General features: G+C 38.5%; 1 protein-coding gene across 5 annotated transcripts in view; it reads right to left on the bottom strand.

Annotated features, from left to right (window-relative positions):
- COL16A1 (collagen type XVI alpha 1 chain) overlaps nucleotides 1-12,500 on the bottom strand; it is a 3,146,845-nt gene that overhangs the window by 628,182 nt on the left and 2,506,163 nt on the right. The window lies entirely within an intron of this gene.

The following is a 12,500-nucleotide window of genomic DNA, read 5'->3' as shown; positions in this document are numbered from 1 at the left end:
AGTACACACAAGTGTGTGCTTACCTTTTACGAGTATGTGTGTGTTTGTGTGTGTGAGAGAGATGGGGTGGGAGTGAGAGAAAGCAGTTGTTTCAGGTCCAGAAACAATTAATCAGTGCACTTTTTTGCATGGCGGTGGAGGAATGGATGCTGGTTGTGCTCACCATACAGAAGGAGGAAGAAAACAGTTGGCATTTTTGCAAATAATAATAAAAAATTGTGTGTGGTTGCCACGTGCATTAGAAGTTAAACTTTTTTTAAGGAAGTGAGAGAATATACTTAGTTATTTATGAGTGCTGACAAATACCCGGACTGTTACTTTGCCTTGTGCAAAAGTATGCATCTCCGTAACTTCAATACAAATAATTTAGATTTAGAGATGTGAAGGTGCAGTAACCCCTGCCATTCTAGATCTAAATATGTTACAGAATATCAGGATGGAGTTCTTCAAGCAGAATCATTCCAGACTTACTTCTGTGCAAGTTAAGATGGAAAAACATAACTGTGCTCTGCAGAATTATTTCAAATATCGTACTACAACTGTTTCTGTGCATGTTGAAATAAGTGCATAACCATTTTCTATGTTTGTCAGGCTGCATGGTGAACAGAGGCATTGCCAGATGTGCATGAATATAAGCCTTGGCACAGACAAAAATATTTTAGAGACTCTAATAAAATGCTGTTACACTGTATATGAATACAGAACTGAGGCACAAGGAAATTTACTGCATGAAAGAGTATGAGAAGCATGTAAGGAAGTTTCCAGAAGGGCAGCACACTCGGAGCCGTCTTTTAGATAAGGAAGTTTTATTTAATAATTTAACAATCAGCTAGAAAATGTGAATTGTACAGGAGAATATTCCAAAGGGGTCATCTAAGACAGTGACTGTGACCTGTTGATTCTTGCACGTTATGTATATAAAGATTGCCATTATCTTATTAGGATTAGACTTGCTTTTCTAATTCTCAAGATGCTGATATCCTGCTCATAAATAAACTTGCTCTGCTACAACATGACTTTATTCTTCAGAAGACTTTTTGTACCTCTAGAAAGGCAATCCTTTCCTTCAACATTAAAATAATCTAGTAGACAATATCATCTGGCTGTATGACCAGATAGACAAAGTTATAGCAAAAAGGAAAAAAATGAAATTCAAATCTGCACAAAGGCATTCACACCAACAAAGAACAAAATACCTCCAAACTCCACAATCCACGTACTAAATCCAAAAGAAACTCGTCACACCAGCAGGTCCGATAGCAGCTTTATTCACATAAACACACACGGGTTTAGCACTTTCTTCCCTACTGAAGGGGCTTCTTCAGAACAATGCCATTTCCATAACCCAGTCCTTTTATACAAAACCACACCCAACTGACTAATCGAATAATCACCAATCAACCCAAAAGCACATAAGAAATGCACATAAAAAAAGCCTAAAATACATATGACATTCACATCGAAACATGACATAAAAACTACTTTCTTGTTATGCATTAAAAACATTTTTATGTGCATTTCTTATGTGCTTTGGCTTAATTGGTGATTATTCAATTAGACAATTGGGTGTGGTTTTGTATAAAAGGACTGGGTTATGGAAATGACATTGTTCTGAAGAAGCCCCTTTAGTAGGGAAGAAAGCACTAAACCCGTGTGTGTTTATGTGAATAAAGGTGCTACTGGTTACGACCTGGTGGTGTGAAGAGCTTCCTGTGGATTGTGGAGTTTGGAGGTATTTTATTATTTGGTTTATCTTCTGCAGTATGGAAGGATCCACAGCTAATGGTGACATTATGGACCTGCTGCAGCAAATTAACGAGCAGCTTGCAACGCACGCAACCCAGATTAAGTCCTTGGTCAACAAGCAAAATGGAGCTCCAAGTATTTATGGTAGCTTGGGTTTACCTTTAACACAAGCTACTAGGGGCTTCTAGGCTAACCAGTCAATGGAAGAAGTAAATGCGGTTGACCCAAGGGGGAGTGATCGAAGAGGAACCAGAGTGGACTTTACTGTTTGGAGGGCCAATGGCTTTAACTTTTGTGAGGATCTGGTCTCCGGTAATGCTGGGCAACATAGGCATGTATCATTGACTGGCAGGTTTGTTTTTTTAGAAAAAGACTTAATGGCTTACAGGAGGCTGCAGCTGGAAAATTCGTACTTGGAGAGGAATATTGAGTTGCAGCAAGTCCTGCAGGGTCCAAGAATGAGGAAATATCCAAATGGGGCTGAAAATAATGCAGATATGTTGAAAGAATTGCATCAGTTTTTTGACAAGGTAGGGGTGGACTTAATGAAAATAATGCTAAAATATAATTTGCGAGCACTGGATGGTTTAACTAAAGTTTTGGAAGACAATAATGAGTTCATCAAAAAGGACTTGTTTGACTGGTTTCAAACAAATTATTGCAACATTTTCAACAAGGTGGACAATTTCAGCTCGGAAATATTTGTTCAAAAATGTAGTAAAATAAAAACGGACATAAATGAATATCAAAAAGGGTGGGTGTATCCGTATTCGCCTGGTAACCATGGTAGCGGTAACATCAGGCCCAATCATGGGGTTGGAAGAGAGGAGGAAGTGATATCATCGCCTAATGCATATCAAGACCAGGAAATGAGGCAGCAGTCACACAATGGAGGTGATTTACAACATTCCGCCCGACTGAGAGAAAGAGAGCAGCAGTACCGCAGGCAAGGGGCGAGACGGAAGAAACAGAGGGCTCGGAACTATCTCTGGTGCAACTCAACAAGTTGGTGATTTATGAATTTGCAGCTGTTAAGTACTTCTAAATCTAATAGCATCAGCCAGGAGGCTGGTAGCTATGTGCAAACAAGACTTTCAATGACTGGTACAGTAACAGAAACTGGAAATGAGGGGTTTGTGAAAGTGAACAGCAGTGTGCGTTTCCTAATATGGTCACTGGGGAGAAAAATATTGAAACAGGATTTTTATGTAGAAATGTAGAATCTGAAGGCCTGAGTGAGGATGCTTGTAACTCTGAACAGCAATTTGATGCGACTGTTATAGAGTTTAGTAATGAGTGAGGATGTTTGTAACTCTGAACAGCAATGTGATGCGACTGTTACAGAGTTTAGTAATGAGTGAGGATGTTTGTAACTCTGAACAGCAATGTGATGCGACTGTTACAGAGTTTAATGTTTGTAACTCTGAACAGCAATGTGATGCATCTGTTACAGAGTTTAATGTTTGTAACTCTGAACAACAATGTGATGCGTCTGTTACAGAGTTTAAAGTTTGTAACTCTGAACAGCAATGTGATGCATCTGTTACAGAGTTTAATGTTTGTAACTCTGAACAGCAATGTGATGCGACTGTTACAGAGTTTAATGTTTGTAACTCTGAACAGCAATGTGATGCGACTGTTACAGAGTTTAATGTTTGTAACTCTGAACAGCAATGTGATGCGACTGTTACAGAGTTTAATGTTTGTAACTCTGAACAGCAATGTGATGCGACTGTTACAGAGTTTAATGTTTGTAACTCTGAACAGCAATGTGATGCGACTGTTACAGAGTTTAATGTTTGTAACTCTGAACAGCAATGTGATGCGACTGTTACACAGTTTAATGTTTGTAACTCTGAACAGTAATGTGATGCGACTGTTACAGAGTTTAATGTTTGTAACTCTGAACAACAATGTGATGTGACTGTTACAGAGTTTAATGTTTGTAACTCTGAACTGCAATGTGATGCGACTGTTACAGAGTTTAATGTTTGTAACTCTGAACAGCAATGTGATGCATCTGTTACAGAGTTTAATGTTTGTAACTCTGAACAGCAATGTGATGCCTCTGTTACAGAGTTTAATGTTTGTAACTCTGAACAGCAATGTGATGCGACTGTTACAGAGTTTAATGTTTGTAACTCTGAACAGCAATGTGATGCATCTGTTACAGAGTTTAATGTTTGTAACTCTGAACAGCAATGTGATGCGTCTGTTACAGAGTTTAATGTTTGTAACTCTGAACAGCAATGTGATGCGACTGTTACAGAGTTTAATGTTTGTAACTCTGAACAGCAATGTGATGCGACTGTTACAGAGTTTAATGTTTGTAACTCTGAACAGCAATGTGATGCGACTGTTACAAAGTTTAATGTTTGTAACTCTGAACAGCAATGTGATGCGACTCTTACAGAGTTTAATGTTTGTAACTCTGAACAGCAATGTGATGCGACTGTTACAGAGTTTAATGTTTGTAACTCTGAACAGCAATGTGATGCGACTGTTACACAGTTTAATGTTTGTAACTCTGAACAGTAATGTGATGCAACTGTTACAGAGTTTAATGTTTGTAACTCTGAACAACAATGTGATGTGACTGTTACAGAGTTTAATGTTTGTAACTCTGAACTGCAATGTGATGCGACTGTTACAGAGTTTAATGTTTGTAACTCTAAACAGCAATGTGATGCATCTGTTACAGAGTTTAATGTTTGTAACTCTGAACAGCAATGTGATGCGACTGTTACAGAGTTTAATGTTTGTAACTCTGAACTGCAATGTGATGCGACTGTTACAGAGTTTAATGTTTGTAACTCTGAACAGTAATGTGATGCGACTGTTACAGAGTTTAATGTTTGTAACTCTGCTCAGCAATGTGATGCGACTGTTACAGAGTTTAATGTTTGTAACTCTGAACAGTAATGTGATGCGACTGTTACAGAGTTTAATGTTTGTAACTCTGAACAGCAATGTGATGCGACTGTTACAGAGTTTAGTAATGAGTAAGATGAGCTGCATGTTCTGTTGAATGAAAAATACTTCATACCACACGTTATAACCAACATGATTGGGGATTTTAAAATATATAATTATTCCAGCAGCTCTTTAACTCCACAGCATGCTTATTTGCTCTCAAAACGTTTAACTTTTGTTCCAAGCAGGAGGGCAATGTGGCACAAGTGCTCATTGATCTTAAATTATTTGTGCGAAAGCTTAATTGCAAAATGTGGTTTGTTGGTGTTCAAAAGTATGATGAGCGATTGTTATTAAGAAAGCCAAGTACATTTAACCCACCAAGTAATAACTGTATTGGTATTTATGAGAACGTTTGTGAGAATGACATTAGGAAGCAGTTAAGGAATATAAAAAAGATTCCTGAATATAATTTAACCAAGGATGAGCACCAACTGATCATGGAAATTGTGAAATATCAGAATATTTGTGTAATGAAGCCCAATAAGGGCAGTGCTTAGTGATAATGGATGCTAGTGACTATTCCAATGCCATGAGCACCCTACTAATGGAGGACGCTTATGAGGAAAGTTCCCTCAATGAGGTTAATATTATGAATCGAACCATTGATTTGAGGCTTGAGGACATGGTTTTGGAAGATCAGTTGAATGAGGACCAATACAAATTTATGAGGATTGACCACCCTATGGTGTCTAATATATTTGGCATCCCTAAAATTCACAAAGGGCTGAACAATCCAAAGTTTAGGCCCATAGTTGATGGTAAGCAAGCAAAGACCTGCTTTATGAGTAGGTTTTTGATTCACATTTGCTAAAGGGTTTGGGGTGCTTTGAGTATATTTGTAAGAATTCCTGGCATTTTCTGGAAAAACTAAACAGGGTCCAACTTTGTAACAACATTTTTTTTGGTTACCATTGATGTTTGTAATTTATTTTCAGTCATACCACATGAGACTGGCCTGAGTTGGCTTGAGATTCAGTTACTAAAAACAGGTATGTATGATCAGGACACTATCAGTATGTTGTTAGTTTTAATGGAGTTTGTCCTAAGGGGCAACTACATTTATTTTGAGGGTCAGTATTTCAAGCAGGCCACTGCTATAGCTATGGGGGCAGTGTGTCCCCTCATATTTGCAAATTATGTCATGTCTCATTGAGAACACAAATATGTCTTTAACAGTGAGTTTTATGGGTATATTTCTTGTTACACTTGATTTTTGGATGACATAGTTCTTGTATCGGATGGCAGTGAAGAGTTATTAAAAAAATCTTTGATTACATCAATGGTACAGTAGAATTTTTAAAGTTTATCTTTGATTATAGTATGGAACACATTACTTATTTGGATGTGAGTCTGAAGACAGATAAAGGAAAAGGTAGACTAGTTTCAGGAATTCATCGTAAATCAACCTTTTCAAATTCATACCTGGATTTTGATAGTTGGCATCCCTATTCACAAAAAAAGTCCATTGTTAAGGGGCAGTTCATGAGGGCTGCCAGAATGGTGAGTGAGGATGAGGCTTTCAAGGCAGAGGTGGATTTTATTTCCCAAATGTTTATAAAGAGGAGATACCCTAGTAGAGTGGTGAGTAAGGTGGCTAAAGAAGTAGTAAAAAAGCGGGCAGATGGCATTTATCCCCCCCCCCTATCTTGGGCAGGTCAGATGGAGACAATCTGAGATTGAAGGTTTTGTAGAAAGTTAAAATAGATCAGCCCAATAGGAAGCTTAGTTTCATAACAACTTTCAATCTGGACGCTGAGGCAGTTGCTGGAATCCTTAGGCGTAATTGGGAAATTCTATTATATGATCATCATATTGCACAAAGAGTGGGGTCTGCCCCTATGATTGTTTACAGAAAGGATAGCTCTTTTAAAAATCTGCTTGAGTCCAAGGGACATGAGGATTTAACTGTTTCTTCTAGGAGATGGGGGAATTTTAGATGTTCTATGGGGTATTGCTGTAGGAATATAGCAGAGACCTCAGGATATTTTAAGTTAAATGGTGTGAATATTCACATAACAGGGCATTTCAACTGTTGCAGCAAAAATGTGGTATACTTGGCTAAGTGCCAGTCATGTCCCACCTTTTATGTGGGAAAAACCTGTAGATGGTTTAAGGAGAGGTTTAACGAACATCTTTTGGACATAAGAAATTGTAAAATAACTAATGCTTTGAGTAGGCACGTATTTGAAAATAAGGATCACATTTTTAGATTTTCAGTTTTGCAGCAGTTGGTTAAGGATGCTCAAGGGAGGGTGCTTGATGTGCATCTAGACATCTGTGAGTTAAGGTGGCAGCTTAGGTTAAATGCCACCCAACCACCTGGTAGTGACGAAGATTGTATATTGAAATTAAAGCATATTTTAGGGTAATAGTATAAGCTGTGGTTAATGCCATCATATGTATTTTAATGCATATCAAGAAAGTAGTTTTTATGTCATGTTTTGATGTGAATGTCATATGTATTTTAGGCTTTTTTTATGTGCATTTCTTATGTGCTTTTGGGTTGATTGGTGATTATTCGATTAGTCAGTTGGGTGTGGTTTTGTATAAAAGGACTGGGTTATGGAAATGGCATTGTTCTGAAGAAGCCCCTTCAGTAGGGAAGAAAGTGCTAAACCCGTGTGTGTTTATAGGTTCATAGGTTCATAGGTTGGTACTAGGCTATCGGCCCTATACAAGCCTAGCCATAACAATTCCCTGGCTATTTATTCCCACACTATTTACTTCCCTGGACCCCTGTCTCACAGGGAGACTGACGTGACCCCCGGGGTGAATTTCCTTTCTCCCATCCAGTCATCAAGGTTCCTTTTGAAGAGGGCCAAAGAGGTGCTCTGCTTGACATGTATGGGCAGTCTATTCCAGAGTCTGTGGAGTCTCTGGGTCAATAACCCATCCCTCCAGCATGTTTTGTTTATTGTGATGACAAGGTTTTGGGATTTCTTTAAGTGTAGCATGTCCAACAGCTCTGGGTTTGACATGGCCTTGTATGTTAAGCAGAGATCGCCTCTGAGTAGACAATATGCAACAGAGTATAGCTGGAGTTTTTAAGGCAGTCAGTGTAGGGCATCTGCTTTAGGCCTGTGATTTATTTAGTGAGGTATTTCTGTGGTCTTTCCAGTTGCTGCGGATATCTTGAGCGGTACTACCAAATGGAGCATTGTATTCTATAATGGGTCTAATGAGGGATGAGTACAGTGGGACAATGACCTCTTTTTTCCTGGATGAAAAGCCCTTAGTGATAAGGGGTGCCACATAGAAGGATTTCCTGACTGTTGTGGCGATGTGGTTATCGAAGGTGAGACCACTGTCCACCTGTGTCCCTAAGTCTCTTATCACACTTTCAGTGTTTGGTGTATAGTGTTTATGTGAATAAAGCTGCTATTGGTTCCAACCTGCTGGTGTGAAGAGTTTCTTTTGGATTCACACCAACCAGTCAAAAACAGGTCCCTTAAGAATGCAACTGTAAGTCCACAGGAACAAAAGAAGTTGTAAGAGACAATGAACTGGAGTAGCTGAAAGATGCTTATGGCGTGTATTTTTCATGTGAAGAAAAGACTAGAGAGTTCCTTAGCCTTTCAGAAAGTCTGGACTGTAAGTATACTTTCTTTTATTACTGCATACTTGCAATGGATTATTTCAGAGGGCGACAGTGCTTCAGCCAAACTGACCTGAGGTGCCGTCGAAGCTTCCACATATAAAGTCTGGCAAGAGGAAGCATCTGAATAGAAGAGTTCATGAAGCCCAGGGCATGAAGAAAGTCCCTGGCTGGCATGGCAGTCTGAGGAAGAAGAGACTGAAAGAAGGCCGTCAACGACAATACCTTTGGAGGTGGAAGAGAGGCCAACACCGGCACAGTCTGAATCCTGCATCCCAGATGCACATGATGCTGAGACGGAGTAAGAATGAACTTGGAAAATGATAGTAAACCCTGGACTTTGAAGACGAGAGATGGTGAACTGCAGATCATGCAACAATCGACTGGGAGAAGGTGCCTGAAGCAACAGGTCATATAGATAAGAAAAAAATCTGAATGTCTTGGAGCCTGCAGAAGGCAATTACAGGGAGAAAGGGATTTTGTGAATACCCCTGGGGCAGTAAAGAGGCCAAAAGACAAAGCAGAGAACTGAAGATGAGAGGAAGACACAGAGAAATGTAAAAACTTCCTGAAGTGAGGATAAATAGAGATATGAAGGGAAGCATCTTTCAGATCCAAGGACACTAAAAAAGCCTAGGGTAATAAAAGAGGAAACAGAGTTTGAAGAGTAATTACCCGAAAAGAAAGTATCTCGAGAAAGGTGTTGAGCCAGGAGAGATTTAAGAGAAATCCAGGTGCCGTCCTTTTGTGGAACTAGGAACATTCTGGAATAAAAAAAACCCTTCCCACTTGGAAAGGCGGGCAGGGTGAATGATCCCTTGATGTAGCATGGACCCTAGAACATCTTGGAAAATGAGGAAGTTACTCAAGAAGAGGTTGAAGAATCACAGAAAAAAGAGGGAGATATTTCTGTACCATAAAGTAACCCTGACAGATTATACAACCCAAGAGTCTGAAGTAATATAGATGCCAATTTGGAAGACAGAGAGAGAGGCAGAGGGACAAAGGAACCTGGTCTAAAGGCAAGGGGGGGGGTTGTCAGAGTAGCAGGATAATCAGATAAAGGAGGCATCTGGGCCACAGAAATCTGAGAAGCCTTAGCAGAGGTGCCCTGTCTTCCACCCTGCCTTGCCCTTTGATGCCTGGCAAGGTTGCCTGTGAACAAGAGCAGAGTTAGAAGGATAATTTTTCTGGACTTAGGGATTGGAGAGACAGAAAAATGTTTCACGTCTTGTAAGGCTTTACCTTTAGACTTCTTAAACATGTCAGTAGCAGCAGTCCACTAAATGATGTGTGTTATCTAAAGGAGCATCCAACAAATTGGCCGTAATGCCCTCAGGAAGAGACTGGAGATGAAGCCAAGAATAACACCTCATGACAGACCCAAAAATCGCAGCCCCAAAAGAGACATCAGCAGCATCAAAGCTACCCTTAATAGGGTGTCGAGCCACTTGAGAAGCAGGACCTTAAAAAGATAAGGTAGAAGATTTACTTTCTGGTAATATATATTTAATGTATGAATATATAAAGTGTGTGTATGTAATATATGTGTGTTGTGTGTGTGTGTGTGTGTGTGTGTGTGTGTGTGTGTGTGTGTGTGTATATATATATATATATATATATATATATGTATATATATATATGTATATATATATATTTATATATATATATATATATATATATATATATATATATATGTATATATATATATTTATATATATATACATATATATCAAGCTATCAAAAGATGAAAATAGCAAACGCTATTTCATCGAACCTCAAATATCTAAACCACATAATATCGAACATTCAGAACAGTGAATTTTTTCCCTGGGGAAAAAAATTGCTATTCCGAAACACATACACACAACACAAGCACACCTAAAAAACATCAATCCACACCCATACACTTATAGTCCTACAACTAACCCTACACTAAACTGTGCATACACTACTATCTATCCACTTACCTTAACCCAAACCCTAACCCTAAGGTCCGTCACTATCGCACACTCACCTAACCCGCGCCTTAACCCTAACTCACTTAACCCGCCCCTAACCCTAATTCACCTAACCCGCGCCCTAACCCTAACTCACCTAACCTGTGCCCTAACCCTAACAAACCTAACCCATGCCCTAATCCTAACAACCACACGATTGCACACTTACCTGAACCCGACCTGTAAATTTCCACCACAGCACTAAAAATAGCGAAGCCACAAAACCGGCCAACCTAATTCTTTCCCTAGGAAAGAATTCGGTGTTCTGCAGCTTCGCTCAAAACGGTTCGATATTAGAACATTCGAAGTTTTAAAACTTTGATGTTCTGATATAGACCTTATATATATATATATATACATACACAGAAGAGAAAATAATAAAAATTACTTCAACTTCTTAAGAAAAATTTTAAAATGAATGAGTACAGTAAAAGTGGGCACGTAAGAAGCTTATATGGAACATGTGTATGTTTTAAAGCTTTACTGAAACCACTTAAGTGCACATTTGAGATTTAAATTATCATTAAGACCTGGGTGGATTTCAGCATTCAAGTGTAGCTGCCACTTCAATTCCTGCACCTGTAGGAGGTTATCAGAATCAACAAAAAAAAAAAAAAGCAATTATTTGTTCCAATACAAAAAATGTAAACTTAGTGAAGTTAGGGCACATAATGCTGTGTTTACCTAAGGTGCTGGAATGATCACTGTTTCAATGAGAGATAACATAAGTCTCCCCTGTAAATGTAATCACAACAAATGCACTTTCCACACGTGAACATGCCTATAGGTTTTGAACAATCTGGTGGAGAAGACAAAAGACAGAGTAAATCATTGTTTTCAAAAAAAGGATTTCAAGGTTTTCATACGTTCAAAGGTAAAACAAGGTACATTTCCCAGAAGACCCCTTATGTTGAAGTCACTAAGAATGATCTTCCAGTTATCTGTCACAACGTCTCTAATAACTCTCATGTCCCTGCTGATAGGAAGAGAAAAACTCATAGAACGGTCATTGTCATTCAAGCATCTGCTTGCAGGTGAAAAACCAGACTTTGAAATTGGTTTAAATTTAGGGTGCCTAGTTGCTTGGGTTTCTCTTCTAATGTTTATAACTAAGTTTACAGAATAATGTTTTTGAAGAAACAATTCAGATAAAAAGTTGGACTCCTGCTCAAAAGATGAATCTTCACTAGTAGGCCTAGACACCCTAATAAACTGACCTTTAGCAACATTCCTTTTCATAAATAAAGGGTGCTGACTGTTAAAATCAAGATAGTTGTTTCGATAAGTGTCTTTTCTGTGAATAGTGGAAGAAAGTGGACCTGTGTCTTTATTAATGGAAAGGGCAGTGTCAAAGTGTCAAGAAAAGTTACTGAATCTCCTTGGCTACCCACTACAAATTATAGAAAGCCAATGCTCTGAGAAAGGGATTCAACAAATAAGGACAGCTGTTCTTTCATTCCCTGCCACACGAAAAATATCGTCTGTGTAATGGCAGTACATCTTTGTGAAATGAAACCCAGGTAAATGTACTAAAGTGTCAAATTCCCATTCACTTAAAACCAAATTGGCAAACGCAGGGACCATCTTTGACCCCACACCAACTCCCCTGACCTGCATATAGATGACATTGTTATAGTGAAAAAAATTGTTTTTTAGCACTAAAGACATAAGTGTGTTGAGGGGGCTTATTTTGTTCCTTAAGAACTTCACAAACTTGTATAAAAAATGCTTAATGTAGGCTAATAAACACACCAAAACTGAAAGGATAGCTCAGGACATAGATTTTGTATTAAACCCTGCAACTCAAGGCACTCCTTATTAAATGAGAAATTTGTGGGGTTTCCTGAATGAGTTATACTCTATTAACTTTGATTTTTCCAACTGCATTTTGGTCACTTTGGATGAAGTGGCACTGTACACCAACATTCCCCATGTGGAAGGGCTAGATTACATTAAACATTGTTTGTACAAGTTTGCGAAGTTCTCAAGGAACAAAATAAACATCTTTAGTCCCACAAAACAATTTTTTTCACTTCAACAATGTGATTTATAGACAGGTTTCTTCAAAAACATTATCCTGTAAGCTTAGTTATGAACATTGGAAGAGAAATCCAAGCAGCTGGACACACTAAATTTAAACTAATTTTAAAGTCTGTTTTTTTACCTACAAGCAGATGCTTGAA

Source organism: Protopterus annectens, chromosome 1.part1 (assembly GCF_019279795.1).
Source record: "Protopterus annectens isolate FY-2018-M chromosome 1.part1, PAN1.0, whole genome shotgun sequence".
Lineage (NCBI taxonomy): Eukaryota > Metazoa > Chordata > Ceratodontiformes > Protopteridae > Protopterus > Protopterus annectens.
The sequence above is the reverse complement of the archived record's forward strand: the minus strand, read 5'-3'. Positions and strand labels throughout refer to the sequence as shown.